Here is a 25,754-nt window from a genome sequence, read left to right on the forward strand (position 1 = left end):
ACCATATTGAAGAACGTTTAATCAAGCTCAACCTATTATTTGAAGAGTAACATTTTTATGCACTTTTGTAAATAATGTTCTGTTAATTTTTGAAAGGTTGTCTCTAGTGGTACTGTCAATCCCATGCCTTTGCCACATGAACCAGGCTACTGAATTTCTTTTAGGTAAAGAGGGTTTATTCTGGTGGTAGCAGTTAAAAGATTTTATAGCTGAGACAGCATTCCCTTGTGGTGAGGTGTAACAGAACTTTATTAATAACTATGGCAGTGAGTTCTACAAATCTCCAAGTTAATAAAAAAATTAAGAATAGGTGGGATAATGCTCATGCTGTTCTGTCGCATCTGGTGGCAATGGCAGAATTACCTACAGTGTTTTTTTTTCACATGTGGGTTTTGATTAGAACTACTTTAATTGACTGTTACAGCATCTAAGCAGAACAAGCGCAGAAACACAGGACTCTGTAGAATAAAACCCAGACTGCCAAGAATGCACATTTTCTTCCATATTGTGATATGGTGACTCTACTCACATGTTGGAAAACTGAGCATGACTTGGAGCATCCCAAAATGTCTATCAGCAAAAGACACATTAGATCAACACATTTAACAAGGAATTGAAGAAATAGCTATTGGGAAACTTACAGAGAGGTTTAAAAAGGGGTTTTCTATGGCTTCAGAATTTTGAAGCGCAGTATATGAACACCTTGTTGTAAACATTTTATTCATTCAAAAAAAAATTCATAATCCAAAATTGTGTAATTTTTTCAGAAAAAAACAAAGGCTCTTGGGGGGGGGGGGGATGGAAAACCATGTTCTCTTTCGCCCCCTCAAATTTTTCCAGGCTGTCACAGTTCTAACCCTACACCCAGTGTACACTTCATTTTATTTTTCAGTTTAAAGTATGCTTAGAAATGAATTGCAGTTTCCCCTGTTGTGGTGGTGGTGGTGGTGTCTGTTCCACAAAAGATTATATATTTACTTAATATGGCCCCTAAAATAACACAGGTAATGATGGCCTTGTGCGCAATTCAGCATATACAGGGCTGGTTTGTAAATGTGGAATTGGCCTCTGTGGTACTTTCTATTACCCTACACGGCTTGTGCTGTTTCTGACTTCTGCTCTGGCCTTTAGTTTTTAATAAAGCCTTCCGTGCCTGATAAGGTTTTTGCCTGAGGCTCCTGCCAGTAGTTGCCTCTGTGGCCCACAATAATGGGCTCATCTTGCCCTTACCAATGAACACAGCTACTTTTTTGGAGCTCTGGAACACTGCAGTGAGTTACCTGCAAATTCCATGCTAAATGTTCTTGTCACATTAACCTCCGAATCATGACCCCTGTCTTGGGCGCTCCCTCTGTCCTATGTTCATGGAGGGATTGCAAGGCATCTGTACCTTGGATTAGGCCTGTTCATAATTCTGGCTGCCTTTTTGGCTATGCCTGAGCTTGCTTCTGCTGGTTAGCACCCTTCCTGCTGGTTTCTACAGACAAAACAGTTCTGCCAGTTAGGACTAGGGTGCTCCCTTTCTCTTCCCAGCTTGTGCCTCATCCTGTAGATGTTGCCAGAGCTTCCACCTCCGGTCCTCATAGCCAGAGAGTGAAGATGGCAAGGCAACCTCCTTTGGATGCAGGGGAGACAGCCCATAGGATCATAGAATCATAGAATAGTAGGGTTGGAAGGGGTCTACAAGGCCATCGAGTCCAACCCCCTGCTCAGTGCAGGAATCCAAGTCAGAGCATCCCTGACAGATGGCTGTCCAGCCTTGTCTTGAATGCCTCCAGTGTGGGAGAGCCCACCATCTCCCTAGGTAATTGGTTCCATTGTCGTATTGCTCTAAAAGTCAGGAATTTTTTCCTGATGTTCAGCCGGAATCTGGCTTCCTGTCACTTGAGCCCATTCTTCCATGTCCTGCACTCTGGGATGATCGAGAAGAGATCCTGGCCTTCCTCTCTGTGACAATCTTTCAAGTCCTTGAAGAGCGCTCTCATCTCACCCCTCAGTCTTCTCTTCTCGAGGCTAAACATGCCCAGTTCTTCCAGCCTCTCTTCATAGGGCTTTGTTTCCCGTCCCCTGATCATCTTTGTTGCCCTCCTCTGAACCCTCTCCAGTTTGTCTGCATCCTTCTGAAAGTGTGGTGCCCAGAACGGGACACAGTACTCCAGATGAGGCCAAACTGGTGCTGAGTAGAGGGGTACTAGTACTTCCCGGGATTTGGAAGCTATGCTTCTATGAATGCAGGCCAAAATGGCATTTGCCTTTTTTGCAACCACATCACATTGTTGGCTCATCTTCAGCTTGTGATCGACAACAATTCCAAGATCCTTCTCGCTTGTAGTGTTGTTGAGCCACGTATCCCCCATCTTGTAACTGTGCATTTGGTTTCTTTTTCCTAGGTGCAGAACTGGGCATTTATCCCTATGAAATGTCATTCTGTTGTTTTCTGCCCGGCACTTCAGTCTATCCAGATCACTTTGACTTTTGTTTCTGTCTTCCAAAGTATTAGCTATCCCACCCAATTTGGTGTCATCTGCAAATTTGATCAGCATTCCCTGCACCTCCTCCTCCAAGTCATTAATAAAAATGTTGAAGAGCACTGGGCCCAGTGCTGGACTGAGCCCTGTGGTACCCCCCTCATTACCTCTCCCCAGTTTGAGAAGGTCCCATTGATAAGCACTCTTTGAGTCCGATTCTGTAGCCAACTGTGAATCCACCGGATCGTTGTTTCATCTAGCCCACCGTGAGCTAGTTTGCTCATCAGGAGATCATGGGGCACTTTGTTGACAGCTTTGCTGACGTTGAGGTATATGATGTCCACAGCATTCCCACAGTCCACAAGGGAGGTTACTTGATCAAAAAATAAGATCAGATTCGTCTGGCAGGATTCTTGACAAATCAATGCTGGCTTCGAGTAATCACGGCATTGTTTTCAAGGTTCTTCCAGATGGATTGCTTTATGATCTGCTCCAGAATTTCCCCAGGGATTGATGTCAGACTGGCTGGTCTGTAGTTCCCAGGTTCCTCCTTTTTACCCTTTTTGAAGATAGGGACAACATTCGCCCTCCTCCAGTCATCTGGCACTTCCCCCGTCCTCCATGATTTCTCAAAGAGAATAGTCAGCGGTTTTGAGAGTTCTGGTTAGAATCAAGTGGAGGATAGCCGATCCTCTAGTTCTTTCCTCTACTTTCTGTAGGAGGAAATTATCTGCCACACAAGTCAGGAATTTCCTGGATGGGCCATGTTTTGCTGAACTTGTCTCACAACAAATATCAGGGAAATTGAAGTCCCCCACTACTACTACATCATGCTTCCTTAAAACATTGGCTAGTGGCTGTTCAAAAGTTTCATCCTCGTCTTCTCCTTGATTGGGTGGCCGGTAGTAGACTCTGACCACCAGGTTCCTTTTATTCTTTGCTCCATTTATTTCGATCCAGATGCTCTCGATGGGGTTACCAAGCTCATCCTCCTGTGTTTCTGTGCAGAGATATGTATTTTTCACATACAGTGCAACCCCACCTCCCTTTCTGTTCCTCCTGTTCTTTTTGAACAAGTTATATCCTTCAATTGCTGTATTCCAGACATGAGAGTCATCCCACCAAGTCTCAGTTATACCTATCAAGTCCTAATTTCCCTCCTGTATTAAGAGTTCAAGTTTGTTCTGTTTGTTTCCCATACTCTGGGCATTAGTATGTAGACATCGAAGACCATGTGCTTCATAGTCTGGCTTTCTTCCTACATGTGTCTGGACACTGTTACTGGGCGCTATCAGAGCTGTTCTCTCCGTTGCAGTGCATGCACCTACATCCATTGTTACCCCCAACTTTACCTCTCCCTTCCCCGTAGGATTCAGTGTAAAGCCCTCCTGATGAAGTTCTTCATGCTGTGGCCAAACACCTTCTTCCCAGCCTTTGTGAGGTGCAACCCGTCCCTAGCCAACCGCCCATCTTCCAGGAAGTATAGCCCGTGGTCCTAGAATCCAAATCTCTCTCGTCAGCACCACCTTCGTAGCCAGTCATTCACCCAGAGTATTTTTCGTTCCCTTTCTATCCCTCTTCTAACTACTGGAAGGATGGATGAGAAAACTATCTGGGCCCCAAAGTTCTTGAGTTTCCTCCCCAAAGCTTCAAAGTCTGACGTGATCTCTTCATAGCTCCGCTTGGTGGTATCATTTGTTCCCACATGGAGGAGAAGAAAGGGATACCTGTTAGTGGGCTTTATGAGTGCAGGCAACCTTCAGTCACGTCTCTAATCCATCCTCCTGGGAGACAACATACCTGGTGAGTCCATGAGGCTTGGGTCTCGATCCCACACAGCAAGGAGTCATAGAATCATAGAATAGTAGGGTTGGAAGGGGCCTACAAGGCCATCGAGTCCAACCCCCTGCTCAATGCAGGAATCCAAGTCAGAGCATCCCTGACAAATGGCTGTCCAGCCTCGTCTTGAAGGCCTCCAGTGTGGGAGAGCCCACCACCTCCCCAGGTAATTGGTTCCATTGCCGTATTGCTCTGACACTCAGGAAGTTTTTCCTGATGTTCAGTCGGAATCTGTCTTCCTGTAACTTGAGCCCATTATTCCGTGTCCTGCACTCTGGAATAGTGGAGTCTCCCACTACTACCACTCTTCTCTTATTGTTGTTGTAGGGCTGGGTTTCATCGCCTCTGTTTGACTGACCTTCAGCCTCTTGCTTACTCTCATGTAAGCTCCCCTGTGATTCTTCCTCTGCAGGCTGTCCTCCAGTCTCATGGGCAAGTACCTGGAATCGGTTCCACAGCTCCACTGCTTCCACTGGTGCAGTGTGGCGTCTAGTTCTTCTTCTTCTCCTGTCACCCTTTTCCAAGGAGTATCCTCTACTCCATTTTTCTTCACCTCAGCATTTCCCACTGCCTCATCTTGCTGTAGCTGTTCAAGTTTCTGGTCTTCCCTTAGCTGCTGTAGTTCCCCCATTCTGTCCAAGAACTCTTCGTGTTCTCTTATTCCCCGGAGGGTCGACAGTCGCCGCTCCAGTCCACTTACTTTTTCTTCCAGCAGCGTGATCAACTTGCACTTGTTGCAGGTGTAGGCCATGTAGTTCTCAGGCAAGAAAACAAACATTTCACACACCTTGCAGGTCACCACCACTGGAGAGTCTTGTCCTTCCATAGCCTCTTTTCCCTTTTTGTGTCTAGCTTTGTGATTGTTCTAGACTAGCCTGTGCCTGCTCCTCTACTCACTAGAGGTTAAAAGCAGAGTTCTGGGGATCTGAGTCCTGGGTAGGTGGAAGCCTTCTGATGCCTTTTTGTGATTGAATCTTCTTGAGCTCTTAACTTTGGAGCTTCCTTGGAGGACAAGAAACCAGGATCCTTTGTGGATGAGGGTTTGGGGTCCTAGTCCATGACAGGAACAGGGAAGGGGCCGTGGCTTGGTGGTAGAGCACACGCTTCGGCTGTAGAAGGTCCCAAGTTCAATCCCTGGCATCTTGAGCTATGGCTGGAGATATTCTTGTGCAAAACCCAGGAGACCTGCTGCCGGTCAGTGTTGACAAGACTAGGCTAGATGGACCCATGGTTTGACTCTGATCAAGTTTGATCATGGTTTGATGCTCTGACTTGGGTTCCTGCATTGAGCGGGGGGTTGGACTCGATGGCCTTGTAGGCCCCTTCCAACCCTACTATTCTATGATTCTATGACTCGATATAAGACAGCTATTTCCTATATTCCAGTGTAGATGTTACGCTTACTGGCCTTTTATTTCCTGGATCTCCCCTCTATCCCTTTTAAAAAACTGGTTTTACAGCGACCACTTTCCAGTCATTTGGTACAGAGATAAATTGTAGATATGTAAATATTTTTGTTAGAGGATCAGCAATTTCACATCTGAGTTCTTTAAGAACTCTTGGATGGATACTATTTTGACTGGGTGATTTGTTTGTTTTCAGTGATTGTGTTGGCACATCACGCTAACCCATGCTTTATTTAAACCATGGTTTGTTGCCCAATCCAGGGTTTTTCTGGCAGATGATTGATGAAACCACCGTTTGTTTTCCCAATCCCTGGGTGGTTTTTTCCCCCGCCTCCTTTGCTAGCTCCCTCCCTGTATCCCGCATACTTGCAGGACTTCACTACATCAGCTGACTGCTTCTGATTTGCAGGGCATGGAAGATTTATAGGCTGTTCCTGGCACCACTCGTAGCTTGCTGAAGAAAAGCTTCCTTCCCCCATCCCCAGCCAAAGCACTAGAAACCTTCGTTTAAAAGCAAAAAATATATCCTGCCTTTTTTCCTCTTGGAAGGAACCCAAGGCAGATTACATGGTCTTCCTCTCCTTTTATCATCACAACAACACTGTGAGGTAAGTTAGACTGAAAGTCAGTCACTGGCCCAGAGTACCCCAGTGAGCGGCATGGTCAAGTTGGACTGGGACTCCCGAGTCGCAGTCCAACACTCTAAATGCTACACCACTCTGGCTCTCTTGCAGGGAATGTTAACCTTTTAATTTATTTATATATTACATTTATATACTGCCCAATATTTGAAGTTCTTGCGCGCATGCGCGCGCACACACACATACCCTTTTTCTTCATGGTGGAGTTCTTGACCTCTGGAGACTGGGTAGTTGGTGTGACTACTTTGCAGAAGGGAGAAATGCATTGCTGAGGTAACCTCCAGAGGTCTAAAGTTCTTGTCCTCCAGTGGGTGATGTGGAGATAGCTTGCTACTAGTCCAAGAGCTCAATCCTAAAGGAAGCTCAGTCCTAAAGGAAATCAACCCTGAGTGCTCATTGGAAGGACAGATACTGAAGCTGAAGCTCAAATATTTTGGCCACCTAATGCGAAGAGAAAAGTCACTGGAAAAAGACCCTGGTGCTGGGTAAGATTGAAGGCAAAAGGAGAAGGGGACGGCAGAGGATGAGATGGCTAGGTAGCATCACTGTTGCAATGAATATGAACTTGAGCACACTCCGGGAGAGAGCAGAGGACAGGAAGACCTGGCGTGCTATGGTCCATGGGGTCACGAAGAGTCGGACACAACTTAACGACTGAACAACAACAAGTCCAAGAGCCTGTGCCAAAATACTTGCATCATAAAGTACAAAAGGTTTGAGTATCTATACATCTTACCGAAGTTGTGGCACCTCCAAAACTGCCAGTCTTCTGTGCAACTACTGGGTCAGTTCGTAGGTGGCAGTCCTCCTAACCCCCCTTTTTGGCAGCAATAGTTACATCATGTACCTTATGATAGAATTAATGGCCCCCTTTTTGGAAGGGTCAGAAAGGGGGAATGCCCCAACAAAGTCAGAACGATTCGATAGTCTGGAATTATATATGCTATTCCCCAACAGATGCGGCTTGTTTCATCCATGTACCTTATGGCATAATTATTGGCCCCAAAAAGGCGGTTTGGGGGGCTGCCACCACCTAAATGCCCAAGCATTGATAGAGATCTGAGCTCATCATGTGCAGAAGGCTTTTGAAATTAGGCTGAGTGTCGCAGGTTGCCCACCCCTGTTTTAGGGCATCATGTACTCTTGCATAAAATATGGTCACTGCACCTCAGAAAGGATATTGTAGAGCTGGAAAAGTTGTGGAAGAGGGCACCCAAAATGATTAAGGTGCAGGAGCCATTCCCTTATGGGGAAAGGTTACAGCATTTAGGACTTTTTAACTTAGAAAAGAGGCGAGGGGGGAGCTGATAGAAGGATATAAAATTATAGTGTGAATAAAGTCAATGGGGAGATGTTTCCCCCTCTCTCTTAATACTAGAACCCAGGGTCACCCAATGAACTTCCACCCCCATCCAATGGGGTGGAAGATTTAGGACAAACAAAAGGAAGTATTACTTCACATAGTACAACAGTTTATTTAGTTATTAAATTTCTTAATTGCCCAGTCACCCGGCCACTCTGGGCAATGTATAATAATACAACATTAAAACAATAAAATTTCACATTAAAACATCACATTTCTAAAAATACCCTAACCCACCCCAAATGCCTGCCTGAACAACCACGTTTTAAATAGTTAAACTGTTGGCGACAGATTGCTGGACTAGAAGAACCCTTGGTCTGATTCAGCAGGGCTCTTCTTACTTTCTTATGGAATTAATTACTATACTTCCTTATACTTCTTTCTTATACTTCTTACTTTCTTATGGAATTAATTACTATAAGACAGGACTTCAACTCCCATCAGCCCCCAGCCAGCATGGCCAACAGGAATACTGGGAGTTGTGGTCCAAAATGCCTGGAGGGCACCAGGTTGGGGAAGGCTGCCACAAGATGAAGTGGTTTCTGCCAACTTGGATGACTTTAAAAGGGGCCTGGTCCATGTCATAGAGGGGGAGAAGGCAGTCAGTGGCTACTGGTCCTGATGGCTGTATATTACCTTCCCCTCCAAAGACGATCAGACACGGGCTAGAGCTGTATCTTCAGCCTATCACGTGGCAGTGAAGGCAGCAAAAAAGGAATATTATGCTGCCTCCATCGCGTCTGCAGAGTGCTGCCCCAGGAGGCTGTTCCAAGTGGTCCGGAGCCTGGTCGGTCCTGTGGCTCCGGAACCACTGGAGCATTCTAAGGCCTCCTGTGAGGCTTTGGCAAGGCACTTTGCAGATAAAATTGATCAGATTAGGTGTGTTACTCTGCACACTGTGGATACAGTTAGTGAGCAAGAGGCGGCCTGTGGCAAACCGGTTTTGTGGGATAGGTTCCAGCTTCTTCCTCCTGATGACGTGGACAAGGTGCTTTCATCTGTAAGGCCGACCACCTGCTTACTTGATCCTTGCCCATCTTGGCTCATTATGAGCTGCAGAGAGAGACTGGGTGAGGGGATCAAGGCAGTGGTGGATGCCTCCCTTGAGGAGGGAGTGATGCCATCAGCCCTCAAGGAGGCAGTGATAAGACCGCTCTTAAAGAAGCCCTCCTTGGATCCTCAAGTTCTGAACAACTTTCGCCCAGTCTCAAATCTGCCATTTTTGGGCAAGGTGATTGAGCGGGTGGTGGCGGTGCAGTTGAAGGCACACTTGGAAGAAACTGATTATCTAGACCCATTTCAGTTGGGCTTCAGGCCTGGGCATGGGACAGAAACGGCCTTGGTCGCCTTGGTGGATGATATGAGGAGGGCTCTGGATAGGGGTGAATGCTCCTTCCTTGTTCTCCTCGACCTCTCAGCGGCTTTTGATACCGTTGACCACGGTATCCTCCTGGACCGCCTGGAGGGGTTGGGCATTGGAGACACTGTATTGCGGTGGTTCCGGTCCTTCCTCTCCGGCAGGTACCAGAGGGTAGCACTGGGAGAGGAGGTTTCGGACCCGTGGCCACTTACTTGTGGGGTGCCACAGGGTTCCATCCTCTCCCCGATGCTATTTAACATCTATGTGAAGCCACTGGGGGCTATCATCAGGAGGTTTGGGGTGCGGTGTCATCAATATGCGGATGACACGCAGCTCTACCTCTCATTCAAATCTTCACCAGCATTGGCCATGGAATCCCTGTCTAAATGTCTGGAGATGGTGAGTGGCTGGATGGGGAGGAATAAGCTGAAGCTGAACCCTGACAAGACCGAGGTACTTTTGGTGGGAGACAGGAGGAGGCTGGGGGATGTTGACCTGGTGTTGAATGGGGTACGGCTACCCTTGAAAGACCAGGTCTGCAGCCTGGGGGTCATTTTGGACTCGCAGCTGTCCATGGAGGCTCAGGTGTCAGCTGTGAGCCGGACAGCGCTGTATCAACTCCATCTGATATGGCGGCTGCGCCCCTTCCTTCCCGACCATCTGCTCCCATCAGTAGTACATGCCCTGGTCTCCTCTCGTTTAGACTACTGTAATGCGCTCTACGTGGGGTTACCCTTGAAGACGGTTCGGAAGCTGCAGCTGGTACAGAACGCGGCGGCTCGCCTGATTAAAGGCAGCTGCCGGCGAGATCACATCACTCCAGTGCTGAAGGAGTTGCACTGGTTACCAGTTGTTTTCCGGGCCAAATTCAAGGTGTTGGTTTTGACCTTTAAAACCCTATATGGTTCCGGCCCAGCCTATCTTAAGGAGCGCCTCCAGCAACACCAGACAGGCTGCTTAACAAGATCAGCCTTGGATGGCCTTCTCTCTGTCCCATCAGCCAGGACAGCTAGACTGGTGGGGACGGGGGAGAGGGCCTTCTCTGTGGTGGCCCCCACTCTGTGGAACTCCCTCCCTAGGGAACTCCGTCATGCCCCCTCTTTAATGAGCTTCCGTTGTGCATTAAAAACGTGGTTGTTCAGGCAGGCATTTGGGGTGGGTTAGGGTATTTAAAAAAAAAAAAAATTATGGTAAAATTTTATTGTTTTACATTGTTTTGTGGTGGGTTGTACATCGCCCAGAGTGGCTGGGTGACCAGTCAGATGGGCGATTAATAAATTTAATAAAATAAATAAATAAATAAATAACCTTCAAAATCTGTGGCAGTCTGCTTCTCAATACCAGTTGCTGGGGAACATGAGTGGGAAAGTGCTGTTACACTCATGTCCTGTTTGTGGGCTTCCTGTTGTGGCATCTGGTTGGCCAATGTTAGCTTGATAGGCCTTTGATCGGATCCAGCAGGGCTCTTCTCATGTTTGTGCTGCCGGGCAAGTTGGTACTAGAGATGCATCCGCACGAAGTAGCAGGAGCAGCCCTGTGAGTGCAGCTTGAGCCAGTGTCTGTCTTGTTGCACTGCTCATCTCACCATGGCATTGCTCTTGCGGGGAGCAGAGTGATCAGGAAGCTGAGGGTTTTTGAGGCAGGCTTGGCGAGTCCGTCTTTTCCTTATATAGAAGCAATGTTTTGTACCTCCCTTGGCCGCGGTAATTGTGAGTCACTTGGGATCTTTGTTGCATTCTGGGAGGTCTGGGTGGGAAATGGTTTGGGGCTATTCTTGAGGGAAGTAGTTGTCAACTTTTTCATACTTAGGACCCCCCTTCTAACCTCAACCTGCAATGTAGAACCCCCTTTTTAACCTTACATGCTCCATTCTCTGACTTGGATTCCTGCATTGAGCAGGGGGTTGGACTCGATGGCCTTGTAGGCCCCTTCCAACCCTACTATTCTATGATTCTATGATCATTCTATTATATCTCTCTCTACCTTTGTGTGATACGTTTTTTCTCTTAAAAAGAGAACACTACACAGCAACAAAAAAAGACCATAATGAAGGGGCTTTGTTCATTGGTAACATGAGTGCATGCTTTTTATATAAAATGTCCTAGGTACAGTTGCTGGCATAGAATCGTTGACATAGAATCCTAGAGTTGGAAGGGACCTCAGGAATCACCTAGGCAAACTCCCAGCTTCATGCAGGCTCTGCACTGCAGGGTACAGCTATGGCATCCCTTACAGATGGCCGTCCAGCCTCTGCTTAAATACCTCCAGTGAAGGAGAACCCATCACCTCCTGAGGCAGAGTCTGTTCCGCTGCTGCACAGCTCTCACTGTTAGGCACTTTCTCTTCCTGTTAAGCAGAAATCTTTCCTGACATGTCCACCCACTGGTTCTAGTCCTGCCCTCAGAAGCCACAGAGAAGGTCTGCTCCATCTTCTGCATGACAGCCTTTCAGATATATGAAGACTGCTATCATGTCTCCCCTTAATCTTCTCCAGGCTAAACATACCCAGCTCTTTCAATCTTCCTCAGAGTACTTGGTTTCCAGACCTTTCACCACCTTTCACCATCCTGGTTGTCCTTCTCTGGACATGGTCCAGTTTGTCAATAAAATCCACACAGTACTCCAGTGTGGCCTGACTCACACAGAATAGAGCGGAGTGATTATTTGCCATGACCTGAACACCATGTTCCCATTAATGCAGCCCAAGATTGCACCAGCTTTTTTAGCAGCTGCATTGCAATGCTGGCTCTTTTGGCTTCCGGGATAAAAAGAGGAGGGGAGGCACATGTGCAGGAAAACACTATGGACGAGATTTGTCTGTCTTAGTATTTTGACTACAAGATAAGCCCCTGAAGAAGGAAATCAATATTTCTGAAATGCATCGGGCCAATATAAAAGAACTACATTAAACCTTTTTCTATAGGCCGCTGGGATTTCTCCATTTTCTTTTTTCATTCAGCTTGTGACCTACTAAAACCCTTTGGTCCTTTTCACGCATTCTGCTGCCAAGGCCAGTTTCTTCCATCCTATATTCATCATGCCTTTGATAGGGGTTTTTGTACCTACATGCAAGAGTTTACATTTATCTCTGTTGAATTCCATCTTGTTAGTTTCAGCCCAGTGTCCCAGCCTGTCAGGATCCCTTTGAACCTTTATCCTGTCTTCTGTAGTGTTGGTTGCCCCTCCAAGCTTTCTGTCATCCTCAGATTTGATAAGCAACCCCTCCACAGCCTCATCCAAGTCATTTATAAAAATGTTGGAACAGGACAGGAATCATAGAATCACAGAATTTATTATTTATTTATTTATGTATTGCATTTATACCCCGCCTTTTTTCCTCTTGCAAGGAACCCAAGGCGGCTTACATTATCCTCCTCCTCCTCTCCATGTTATCCTCACAACAACAACCCTGTGAGGTGGGTTGGGCTGAGAGTCTGTGACTGGTCCAAAGTCACCCAGTGAGCTTCCATGGCCGAGTGGGGACTAGAACCCGGATCTCCCAGCTCCTAGTGCAACACTCTGGCCACTACACCACACTGGCTTTCAGTAGTATAGTAGGACTATACTTCTACTATAGTATAGTAGAATAGTAGGATTGGGAGGGGCCTGTAAGACCATCAGGTCCAACCCCCTGCTCAATGCAGGAATCCAAGTCAGAGCATCCCTGACAAATGGCTGTCCAGCCTCGTCTTGAAGGCCTCCAGTGTGGGAGAGCCCATCACCTCCCCAGGTCATTGGTTCCATTGTCGTATTGCTCTAACAGTCAGGAGGTTTTTCCTGAAGTTCAGCTGGAATCCGGTTTCCTGTAACTTGAGCCCATTCTTCCGTGTCCTGTACTCTGGGATGATCAAGAAGAGATCCTGGTCATCCTCTCTGTGACAACCTTTCAAGTACTTGAAGAGTGCTATCATATCTCCCCTCAGTCTTCTCTTCTCGCGGCTAAAATTCAGTCAAAAATTCAGTCAAATTCAGTCAAAAAAAAAACATGCCCAATTCTTTCCGTCTCTCTTCATAGGGCTTTGTTTCCAGTCCCCTGATCATCTTTGTTGCCCTCCTCTGAACCCTCTCCATGTGTTTGAGGTCCACAGCATTCCCACAGTCCACAAGGGAGGTTACCTGATCAAAAAATGAGATTAGTCTGGCAAGATTTATTCTTGACATATCCATGTTGGCTTTGAGTGTTCACCGCATTGTTTTCAAGGTGCCTACGGATTGTTTGCTTTATAATCTGTTCCAGAATTTTCTCAGGGACTGATGTCAGACTGACTGGTTTGTAGTTCCCAGCTTCCTCCTTTTTACCCTTTTTGAAGATAGGGACACATTAGCCCTCCTCCAGTCATCTGGCACTTCACCCACCCTCTGTGACTTCACCTGCCCTCTGTGATTTCTCAAAGGCAATAGACAGTGGTTGTGAGAGTTCTTCTGCCAGTTCCTTTATTCCCCTAGGATGCAGTTCATCTGGCCCTGGAGATTTTAACTCATTCAAAGTCATTAAGTGTTCCTTGACCATATGACTAACAATCTCAAGCTGTGATCCTGCTCCTTCAGCCTGTACTTCGCCTTTGCCGGGGGGGGGGGGGGGGGCGGGGGCGGGGCGGGGTGGTCATAGACCCTCTTTTGGGAGAAGACTGAGCCAAAGTAGGAATTGAGCACTTCTGCCTTTTCTTTGTCATCAGTTATCATTTTGCCATCCTCGCTGAATAGTTGAACCAGCGTTTCTTTCCCCTGTTTTTTACTAGGCATGTATCTGAAGAAAGCCTTTTTGTTGCTTTCTGCGTCCCCTGCTAACCTCAGCTCATTCTCAGCTTTACCCTTCCTGATGCCATTCCTGCATTTCTGTGCTACCTGCCTGTACTCTTCCTTTGTAGCTTGGCCTTCCTTCCACTTCCTGTGCTCTCAATGGGGCTACCAAGCTCCTCCTTCTGTATTTCTGTGCAGAGATATGTATTTTTAACATACAGTGCAACTCCACCTCCCTTTCTGTTCCTTCTGTTCTTTTTTGAACAGGTTATATCCTTGAATTGCTGTATTCCAGTCGTGGGAGTCATCCCACCAAGTTTCAGTTACACCTATCAAGTCATAATTTCCCTCCCATATTAAGAGTTCTCAAGACCTCCCTGCAGGAGGATGCCGAACCACTGATGAGCACTTGTTGAATATGGTTGCTCAGCCAGGTGTGAATCCAATAACAGTAGTAGTGTCCAACCCACATTTTGCCATCTTGTTGAGAAGGATATCATAGGAAACCTTGTCAGATGCTTTGCTGAAATCAAGATGTGCTATGTCCACAGCATTCTCACAAGCTACCAAACTAGCAGTTTTAACAAAAAAAGGGAGATAAGGTTGGTCTGGCGTGACATATTCCTGACAAACCCATGTTGACCGCTAGTAATGCATGCATTATTTCCTAGATATCCACAGACTGATTGCTTAATAATCTGTTCTAGAATTTTGTCTGGGTTTGATGTTGGTGAATGGTCTATAGTTTCCTGGATTCATCTATTTTCCCCTTCTTGAAGATGGAGACAACATTTGCCTGTTTCCCGTCTTCCAGCACCTCACCTGTTCTCCAGGAATTCTCAAAGCTTACAGGCTCTGTAACCTTTGGTTACAGTTCTGAAATAACATCTGTAAGCTCTTTCAGCACCCAGGAATGGAATTTATCCAGCCTTGGAGCCTTGAACTCATTTGGCGGAACTAGGTGTTCTCTAACTATGTCTTCACCTACCCTGGGCTGCAAGTCACTCTTAATGTAATTTGTTTTACATGTCCCAGGTTGAACACAGCTCTCCTTGTCTGAGAAGTCTGAGTCAAAATTGGAGTTGAGTAGCCTCCAGTTAAGGCTGCGAAGTACCTTTGTCTGAAATTCTGGAGGGCTGCTGACAGTAGGTATATATATCACTATGCTAGATGTGCCGCAATAAATCTCTCTTCTCCCCCCTCACACCTCACACTTTAGACTAGTCTGATCCAACACCAGTGCGCTGAAGACCAATGCTTTAGGCTTCTCGTTAAGCCTGTGTGACAGCAGAATAGCCCCTGTGTCTGCATTCTGTTTCAGCGAAGTTTCTGCTCTAGTTTTCTAATTTGCGATGTGGTTTTGAATGGCATACATGATCTGACCCTCCAGCTGCTTCTTTGGCAAAGTGACCATCTCTAATCTACTTAATATGGTCTGCTTTTAACACCTCTGAAAGTAGCAGCAGATTCAGCCCGGCCGAATCACTTTGGACTCCTAACATCTTCCTTCTGCTTACACAAGTGTGGAGGGAGGGCACAGCTGGGAGCAACTCCAGGATCAGTTTCTTCCAGAGCTATCAGAAGAGCCAGTAGCAAAGTTGGCTGCTAGGCCCCCATGATGCACGTGTGCTGTGTGGTCTGGCCCATATGCCACTTGTTTTAAAAACCGCTTGCATGTTGATACGTTTAACAAGATCATTAAAAAGAGAACATGCTGATTATCATGAGCATGCAGTTTCACTAGGCCTTTTACAGAGTATCGTTCCCACCATGGTAAGTTCTGTCTCCGAAGATTTATGTACCAATGGGAATTGTGGAGGCCTTAAAGATGTAACCGCTGTAATATGCCAGCTGTGTAAGGGTCAGTCCTCCTCTCTGTGCTAGTCATCCCATGAAGCGCAAAGCTGGGGCATCTCCTTGTGTATGTGTGATGAGAACTTGACCTATGTGTCTTGCACTGGTCCTGCACAAAAGGGGTCAAGCTAGGTTTGAGTCTGTCTCTTGCCCTGAGAGGCTGAACCGGAGATAAGTGGCTATGTGGGTGGCAGTAGTGGCCTGAATCCCCTTTCTACTCTCAAAACAGTTACAGGCAGAGTAGGGATTGGCTTTAATGCAGCTTGAGAGAGCAGAGCTCCTTGCCCATGCTGAGTTGGTAGAGCCCATGACTTGCACTGCTTAAGCCAGCCCACTCTGTAGGGGTGTGTGGAGACAGATGAAGGCCAGTGTATGCATCAGTGTAGCCAGTGGTATGCATCTGTATATGCATTTGTATAGGTTTCAGGCACCTCAGAGAACCTCCATTTTGTTGCGGAGGTGGAAACAGGCCTTGTGTGAATGTATTAGAGCCTTTGGCCACTGGTTCTCTATTTATACAGCTGCCTAGGCTGAGAGTTTTGTTCAGCTTCTCCTGGAGCTGAAGCTGCTTGAATGGTGTGGTCTTTTAGTGGGCAAGAGTAGAGATGCATCTACAGGCCAACCTTTTTCCTCCATCTTTTGCTTACCAAAGGGAGAGATACAGTTGCATTCTTCTAGTGCTGGTGTCTCGTGAGTTGTTCCTCTTGAGGGATAAAGCAGCATACAGCTTTAAAATAAAGTTCAGCGTGCCATCTCCCTCACCCCTGCAGCTTTGCTGCTTCGTTGGAGCCCCTTATTAGCCTTTGGTTTTAAGTGATATGGTCAGTATGTGTGGGGAACAGTGTGTGGCAGTTGCTTCTGCAGCAAGCTCAGCTGATGACATGGGCTTTATTCCGCTCCGAGTATCCGCCTACCCCCTTCAGGCCTTGGCATTCAGCCTGTTCTCCAGTGTGAGGAGCACACCGTGGTGGTGGGAAGCACAGGAAATTTGGCTTTTGGATAACTTCCCAGGCATAATTCTTGACAAATGTCACTTCTCTTCATATTAAGAGAGCTCCAAAGTAGGGTACCAGTCAACTTGCCAGCTGCCTGCCTGTTGTTTGATAGTGTTGCCTGGTCAAATAATCCACGGAGCCCGGAATGTTCTCGGGCCTACCTATTTAATTGCATTGCATTGTCAATTAACAGCAAAGGCAGAGGTGAGGGCTTGTTGCTGTCTAACGCTACAAGAGATGTAAATATTTTGGAAATTACAGGGGTCATGGAAAAAAATAGAAAAATGGGAAATTTTGGAAAAATTGAAAAATAATACTTCTTTTTAGTGCTCTTTACAGATCTAAAGTCACTTTGTTGCCTTCCCCAACCTAGTGCCCTCCAGATACTTTGGACTTCTGCTCCCATCAGCCTCAGGCAGCATGGCCAGTGTTCAGGAATGCTGGGCACTGTAGTTCAAAACATCTGAAGGGCACCAGGTTGGGGAAGGCTGCTTTAGGAACATAAAGCAGCTTTTTTGTTCCTAAAGTTATTTTATGTATGATGCAGCTTGCCCATAAAATTATCATATTTTAAAACTTTTAAAAGTAAACTCAGTAAATTTGTAATTTTCTGAATAGATTAGAATGACAGTAAATAACTGGTACAGCATCAGAAACTCTGTAGAACACAACCCAAGCTGTCAAGAATGCACATTTACTGTCAAGAATGCACAGTGGTGACTACTGACATGTTGAGAAACTTGAGCATAAATGTCTATCAGTAAAATATACTTTAGAGCAATAATTTTAATAAGGAATGAAAGAACTAATTATGCGGGGAATCTTGCGTAGACGATTAAAAATGTTTTCCCCATGGCTTCATTATTTCCAGACATGTTACATTTCTAGTCTTTCTATAGAAGTGTTCTTATTACATAGTTTTTAGAAATAATGGGGGCAGAGGGTAAAGGCTGGGTAGCAATATGTAAATACTTTATCTTAAATTCAAAAAGAAAATATTTCATAATCCAAAGCTGTTCAATTTTTCCAATTTTTCAGAAAAAAACAAAAACGGTCCTCGGGGGAAAAAAATGGAAAAAGGGTATTTTTCCCAAATGTTTCCAGTTTTTTTCCTGGGGATTCATATCTCTAAGTGCTTCAGGAATCTTGGTTTTACCACTTGCACTTGTGACCAGTTTAATAATGGCCTTTGTCTTTTATGGTTGCTTCATGTGTGTTGTGGCACAGGGTGGGGCTGGGGGGTTAATTTCATTTTAAAAACAAAACTTGCAACTGGTTGGGCTGTTTCTGCAGTTCAAATTATTTGCATCCTGGTTTTCTGTTTAAAAGAATACATACAAAGCAGCTTAGAAGTGTTAAAAGTAAACAATAAAACATACCAGAGTAACCAAGTAAAAACCAAGGAGTTCCCTTCTTAGCAGGAGTAAGCTGCTTGGAAAACCAAAAGTCATTGTCACCACAAGGCCGGGGGGGGTAACTTGTGGCCCTCCAGATATTTTGGAGTTGTAAGCCAAAACATCTGGAGGGCCACAAGTTGCCCATCCTACCATAAGGAGTGAAGACATGCCCTTCCTCCTCAAGTGATAGGTCAGGGGGTGCATTGCAGTGGCTTAGGCACTGACCTTGATTGCCTCACTGGTGTTTTCTGGTTTATGAAATTGGCCAAGAAAATAGTGCAATGCATTCTGGGACCTGTAGGCAACCACTCTGTAAATACTGCAGAGCTTCTGAAGGTATAAATAGTGACTGGGTTGCAAGCTGCTCACATGACAGAAAATCTACATAACCTCTTTAGATCGATCTTCTCAGCAACATGCCAGCATAGCCATTTGAGTTTGCCCTTGCTTACTATTATAATGCCAGAAAGTGCACCACTTTGCACTTGGCCAGCACTGAACTGACCAGCATAGCCAGAGAAGCTGAACTTGGTTTAGCTTTGGACACAAGAACAGCCCTGCTTGATCAGACCAAGGTGGGTCGTTCTGGTTCTCACAGTGGCCAGGCAGTTGCCTGAATGGGAAGCCCACAAACAGGACTTGAGGGCCCCTGCTCCCTAGCGACTGGCATTCAGAGCCGTATGCTTCCTCTGGGCTGCCGCACAGTATTGATGGCTCCTTTGAGACAGCATAGGTAATAGTTGCTGCTAGGCTAGTTGTCTGGTAGTTTTGTCTCATCCTTTTAAAAAAGCCATAGTGGCCATAATACACATAATGTATTAAGGAATTCTGTACATTAATAATTCATTATATGAAGTAATACTTCCTACTGCATGTTTTGAACCTAATACCCATGCATTCCATTTGGTGAGCCCAGGGTCATGTGTTATAGCAGTATGAGAAAAAAAATACACTCTTCACTTTTCCCATGTTATTTGTAATACAGGAGATCCATGATATCATAACCCAGCCCTCCGTTGTGTTTCTCCTAAATGAAAAAGCCCTTAATCCTTTAGCCTGTTCTTGTAGGGGATGTGCCCCAAACCCTTGTTCACTTTGATTGCTCTTTTCTGTACAGTTTCCAGCTCTACCGTAATGCTTCCTAGATGGAATAACCAGAACTGGTCACAAGATTACAAATTTATCTGCACCATAGATTAGTTTTATGATACTGATTGTTTTATGTTCAGTCCATTTCCTAATAATCTTTAACACAGTTTGCTTTTTCATTGCCACTGCAAATACTGAGTTGGTGGTATCCATGAGTTCCCTACTATGACCCTAAGAGATCATAGCTAATTCTGATGCCATCAGTGATCTATACTGGAAGTGAATCTATGACTGGAAGATGGCTAATGTAACACCAGTTTTCAAAAGGGGATCTGGGAGGATCTGGGAAATTACAGGCTGTTTAGCTTAACGTCTGTTCTGGGTAAATTAATTAAAGATAAATTAATTGAAGATAACTTTAGTAAGCATATAGAAGGACAAGCCCTGCTGAAAAAGAATCAATGCAGCTTCAGCAAAGGCAAGTCCTGTCTCACTAACCTTTTAGAGTTCTTTGAGAGCGTCATTAAACATGTAGACAGGGGTGATCCGGTAGGCATTGTTTACTTGGACTTCCAAAAGGCTTTTGACAACGTCCCTCACCAAAGACTCCTGAGCAAACTTAGCAGTCATGGAATAAGAAGGCAGGTCCTGTTATGGATCAGTAACCGGTTAAAGAACAGAAAACAGAGAGTAGGAATAATGGTAAATTCTCTTAGTGGAGGAAAGTAAATAGCGGGATCCCAGGGATCTGTTTTAGGACCAGTGCTTTTCAACCTGTTTATAAATAATCTGGAATTAGGAGTGAGCAGTGAAATGGCCAAGTTTGTGGATGACGCCAAATTATGTAGAGTGGTTAAAGCAAAAATGGGATTGTGAAGAGCTCCAAAAGGATCTCTCTGAACTGGGAGAATGGGCATCCATATGGCAAATGCGGTTCAATGTAAGCAAGTGTAAAGTGATTGTCAAGGGCTCCTTGGAGGGCTCTCTCAGTCTAATCCAGTAGCCAAGTCCAGACGCAGACAAAGGGATTCTTTTCAAAGCTTTATTCTTCTTTTATAACTTACAGCTCTACAGGTAGCAACTAGATCTGAGCAGCAGCATCCCTATGCCCTAAGTTGGAACAGTTGGTCCCCGTTTGAAAGGCAATTACTGGCAGACCCCTGAATATAAGGACTAGGGAGAATCCCTCCCCTTTTCCCTTGGATCCTCTGGGTGCAACCGTTCTTTGAGCGCCAACCGGGCGCTACGCCTCCTTTCCGCGCTCTCCATTTGGCGCCGCTCTCTGTGTCTGCGCTGCGCATCCAACCAGTCTGCTATCGGTGCTGGGTCACTCCCTGGACTGCTTTCTAATCTAGGAATGTTGGTGGGAGGAATCTCTGTCAGCTGCGGGCCCAGGGAAAATGGGGCGCGCTCCTCTCCCAGGAGTGACTGCTCTTCCTCCGAATCAGAACTACTCTGGGATTCTATGGGCTCAGTGTCCACACTGACAGTGATGCACGCTGAGGCAAAAAATCTCAACTTCAAGTATAGCCTAATGAGCTATCGGTGACCGACCAGGAAAGATGTATTGGAGTTGTGATGGACAGCTCAATGAAGATGTCAACCCAGTGTGCAGCTGCTGTAAAAAAGGCAAACTCCATGTTAAGCATAATTAGAAAAGGAATTGAGAATCAAACTGTCAGTATCATACTGCCCCTATACAAATCTATGGTGCGATCACACTTGGAATACTGTGTACAGTTCTGATCACCACACCTCAAAAAAGAGATTGTAGAGCTGGAACAAGTACAGAAAAAGGCAACCAAAATGATCAAGGGGCTGGAGCATCTCCCCTATGAGAGAAGGTTACAACAGCTGGGATTGCTTAGCTTGGAAAAAAGGAGGGTCAGGGGAGACATGATAAAAGTGTACAAAATGATGCATGGTGTGGAGAACGTGGATAGGGAGACATTTTTCTCCCTTTCTCAAAATACTCAAACCTGGGTTTATCCTATGAAGCTGAACGGTGGGAGATTCAGGACAGATAAAAGGAAGTACTTTTTCACACAGCACATGGTGAAACTATGGAATTCACTACCACAGGATGTAGTGATGGCTACCAATTTGGATGGCTTTTAAAGGGGGTTGGACGAACTGCTGGAGGAGAAGGCTATCAATGGCTATTAGTTTTGATGGTTATGTGCTACCTCCAGTACCAGAGGCAGGGAGCCTATGTACACCAGTTGCTGGGGAACATGGGTGGGAGGGTGCTGTTGCGCTCATGCTCTGCTTCTGGGTTTCCTGTGGGCAGCTGGTTGGCCACTGTGTGAACAGAATGCTGGAATAGATGGACCCTTGGTCTGATTCAGCATGGTTCTTCTGTTCTTCTGTTCTTGTATCTATATATTTATATTTCTCTGTGTGGTGGAGGGGAGTCCATGGGGTGGGGTTGGCCCCAATGTACATAATTTTACAGTGACTTGTGTTGAATTTCATCCCCACTTTGTCGCCCTTTCATCCACTTTGGAGAGATAATTTTGGAACTCTTCAGTCTGCTTTTGGATTTCATAATCCTGAATAATTTGGAATCCTTCACAAACCAGCCTGTCCCCATAGAGATCCTTGGGATGCTTCTGTTTAAGCAGTTATATAAACTATTTTTTCCATCCTGTGCTCCTCTCCTTTAACCGGTTTCGGATCTGTAAGACAGCATGCTCTCTTTCTCATGACTAATAAGTTTCCTGAGAGACTTTGCTGCTGTTCGCAAAAATGTCTTACGTGTCAGGGCAGCTATCTCGTTGGAAGAGTCCTGCATGCCTGAGGCACCTGTGGGTCTTGGGAAGCATTGATGCAGATAAGCAAGTGTGCAGCAAGGCGGGCTGAGGCTGATGATTCCCTTTGTGGGGAGGGCTTCCTGGGAGGGAGGCCAAGAGTTGTGCAGACTTGGTTTGCTTTAATAATATGTTTGCAGCAGTGACATGCTGGATTCACCCCAGTCTTCTTGAGGGAGGAGTGGGCCAGATCCACTCCTCAACCGCTTGGCACACAGCATGCTTGTTGCTCTCCCATGGGCAGGGCATTCACTCCATCACTAGGCAAGGAGGGAATAGGGCATGCATTGTCTGAGTTGTTGACACTGGTTGCACTAGTTAGGAGTAGCACTGAAGCACTCTTACTGCCAGGCTGTCAGGCCTCAGATGTGCATTTACATAGTGGGATGTTGGGGCTGGGCTGGGAAAGTGAAGCTCATTATATCTGAGAGCTGGGCTGCAGCATGACTTCATTTGAAGAAGACCCTCCTTGGGAATTTAGAAAGCTGCCTTATACTGAGGTTATTTATTTATTCATTTCATTTCTATACTGCCCAATAACTCTCTGGGCAGTTCTCAAAAATTGAAACCAGAAAGCACAACATAAAACAATATAAAATATGAAAGCTTAAAACTACAATAAAAAAGTACAACCAGAATAAAATCTAGCTGCAATGCAGAGATTTAAAATACAAATTTAAAACAGCATAGCTAAAAGACTAGAGTGCTGAAATGCTGGGAAAATAAAAAGTTCTTCACTTGGTGCCAAAAGGAGTACAAAGTAGGTGCCAGGAGAACCTCTCTAGGGAGCTCATTCCACAGCTGGGATGCCACAGCAGAAAAGGCCCTCTCCTTGGTAGCCACCCGTCTCGCTTCCTTTTGCAGGGGCTCCTGGAGAAGGACCCCTGAAGATGATCAGGCAAGTACATATGGGAGGCGATCCTTCAGATAATCTGAGCTCAAACTGTTTAGGGCTTTGATTGTTAATACCAGCACTTTGAATCGGGCCCAGATATGGACTGACAGCCAGTGCAGCTCTAAAAGTACTGGCATAATGTGGTCTCATTGGCCCATCCCTGTTAACAATCTTGCTGCCCTGTTTTGGACCAGCTGAAGTTTCTGGACCATTTTCAAAGGCAGCCCCCTGTATAATGCATTGCAGTGATCCGAACGAGAGATTATCAGAACATGGATAACTGTAGCTAGGCTATCTCTGTCCAGATAAAGGTGTAGTTGGTATATCAGCCCAAGTTGATAGCCCAAGAAGGATGCAGACAAACTGGAGAGGGTTCAGAGGAGGGCAACAAAGATGATCAGGGGACTGGAAACAAAGCCCTATGAAGAGAGACTGAAAGAACTGGGCATGTTTAGCCTTGAGAAGAGAAGACTGAGGGGAGATATGATAGCACTCTTCAAGTCCTTGAAAGGTTGTCACAGAGAAGAAGGCCAGGATCTCTCCTTGATCATTCCAGAGTGCAGGACACGGAATAATGGGCTCAAGTTACAGGAAGCCAGATTCCGGCTGAACATCAGGAAAAAATTCCTGACTGTAAGAGCAATACGACAATGGAACCAATGACCTGGGGAGGTGGTGGTCTCTCCCACACTGGAGGCCTTCAAGACGAGGCTGGACAGCCATTTGTCAGGGATACTCTGACTTGGATTCCTGCATTGAGCAGGGGGTTGGACTCGATGGCCTTGTAGGCCCCTTCCAACCCTACTATTCTATGATTCTATGATCATGGAGAAAGCAAGAGAATTCCAGAAAAACGTCTATTTCTGCTTCATTGACTACGCTAAAGCCTTTGATTGTGTGCATCACAACAAACTGGCAAATTCTGAAAGCGATAGGAGTACCAGACCACCTTACCTGTCTCCTGAGAAACCTGTACGAGGGTCAAGAAGCAACAGTAATAACTGGACATGGAACAACCGAGTGGTTCAAAATTGGGAAAGGAGTACGACAAGGCTGCATATTGTCGCCCTGCTTATTTAACTTATATGCAGAGTACATCATGAAAAACGCCGGGTTGGATGAATCACAGGTCAGAATTAAGATTGCTGGGAGAATTATCAACAACCTCAGATACGCAGACGATACCACCCTAATGGCAGAAAACGAAGAGGATCTAAAGAGCCTCTTGTTGAGGGTAAAAGTGGAAAGTGCAAAAGCTGGTTTGAAACTCGACATTAAAAAAAACTAAGATCATGGCACCTGGCCCCATCACTTCCTGGCATAAAGAAGGGGAAGAAATGGAAGCAGTGACAGATTTTATTTTCTTGGGCTCCAAGATCACCGCAGACGGTGACTGTAGCCATGAAATTAAAAGACGCTTGCTCCTTGGGAGGAAAGCTGTGGCAAACCTAGACAGCGTAGTAAGAAGCAGAGACGTCTCCTTGCCGACAAAGATTTGTATAATCAAAGCTATGGTTTTCCCAGTAGTAATGTATGGCTGTGAGAGCTGGACTATAAGGAAAGCTGAGCGCCGAAGAATTGATGCTTTCGAACTGTGGTGCTGGAGAAGACTCTTACGAGTCCCCTGGACTGCAAGGAGGTCAAATCAGTCAATCCTAAAGGAAATCAACCCTGAGTGCTCATTGGAAGGACAGATACTGAAGCTGAAGCTCAAATATTTTGGCCACCTAATGCAAAGAGAAAAGTCACTGGAAAAGACCCTGATGCTGGGAAAGATTGAAGGCAAAAGGAGAAGGGGATGGCAGAGGATGAGATGGCTAGATAGCATCACCGATGCAATGACTATGGACTTCAGCACACTCCGGGAGAGAGCGCAGGACAGGAAGGCCTGGCGTGCTATGGTCCATGGGGTCACGAAGAGTCGGACACAACTTAACGACTGAACAACAACAACAAACCCCTCCAGAACAGGTTGAACATCACCTAGCCAGGCAGATGAATATTTCAGTAACAGTACCTCCGTCTTGTCTGGATTGAGTTTCAGTTTATTGGCCCTCATCCAGTCCATTATCATGCCCAGGGACTGATTCAGACCAGCCATGGCCTCACCTGGATTTGATGAAAAAGAGAGGTAGAGCTAGGTGTCATCCACATATTGATGGCACCACAGCCCACCCTTCTGGATAACCTCCCCCAGTGGTATCATGTAGATGTTGAACAGTGTAGGAGATAAAATCGAGCCCTATGGAACCCCATGGCATAGTTGCTAAGGCACAGAGCAATAGTCCCCCCACACCATCTTCTGGAATCGGCCATCCAAAGAGGGGCGGAACCACTGCAGTGCCGTGCCTCCAACTCCAACCCAGACAACCTGTCCAGAAGGATACCGTGGTCGATGGTATCGAAAGCCACTGAGAGGTCCAGGAGAATCAACAGGGTCACATTCCCCTGTCCCTCTCCTGGCAAAGATCATCCCACAGGGCGACCAAGACAGTTTCTGTTCCAAAACCAGGCCAGAAGCCTGATTGAAATGGATAATCTGTCATACAAGAATGCCTGGAGTTGTTCGGCAACCACCCGCTCAAGCACCTTGCCCAGGAAAGGGCTGTTAGTCACTGGCCTATAGTTGTCAACATCCTCTGGGTCCAGGTTAAGCTTCTTCAGGAGTAGCCTGATTACTACCTCTTTTAAAGAGGCCAGCACCACTTCTCTCGGGGGAGTTTACAACCTCCTGGACCCAGCCAGGACCCTTGGCTGATGTAATAAGCCATGACGGGCAAGGGTGAAGCACACGGTGATTGCCCAGACTCAGTAAAGCACTTTGTCCATGTGCTTGGGCCTCAGTAACTGAAACTCATCCAATAAAACTGGACCAGATGGTGCTCTGGACACCTCTA

The 25,754-nt window shown here is 46.0% G+C and overlaps 1 protein-coding gene across 17 annotated transcripts in view; it reads left to right on the top strand.

Moving 5' to 3' along the window:
• The window catches only part of SBF1 (SET binding factor 1), a 115,397-nt gene that overhangs the window by 12,522 nt on the left and 77,121 nt on the right, over positions 1-25,754 (top strand). For 8 of the 17 annotated variants that reach the window (XM_084808732.1, XM_084808734.1, XM_084808738.1 and 5 more), the window contains exon 1: positions 14,877-14,966. The exons of 8 other annotated variants lie outside the window; for them this stretch is intronic. The gene's annotated coding sequence lies outside the window, so the exon portion shown is untranslated. Of the gene's footprint in view, positions 1-14,876; positions 14,967-25,754 lie in introns of those variants that run through there. One more of the 17 variants, XM_084808727.1, reaches the window with a different exon arrangement.

This window comes from Heloderma suspectum, chromosome 7 (assembly GCF_057233095.1).
Source record: "Heloderma suspectum isolate Gila_16-S chromosome 7, 16-S_ref, whole genome shotgun sequence".
Classification (NCBI taxonomy): Eukaryota; Metazoa; Chordata; class Lepidosauria; order Squamata; family Helodermatidae; genus Heloderma; species Heloderma suspectum.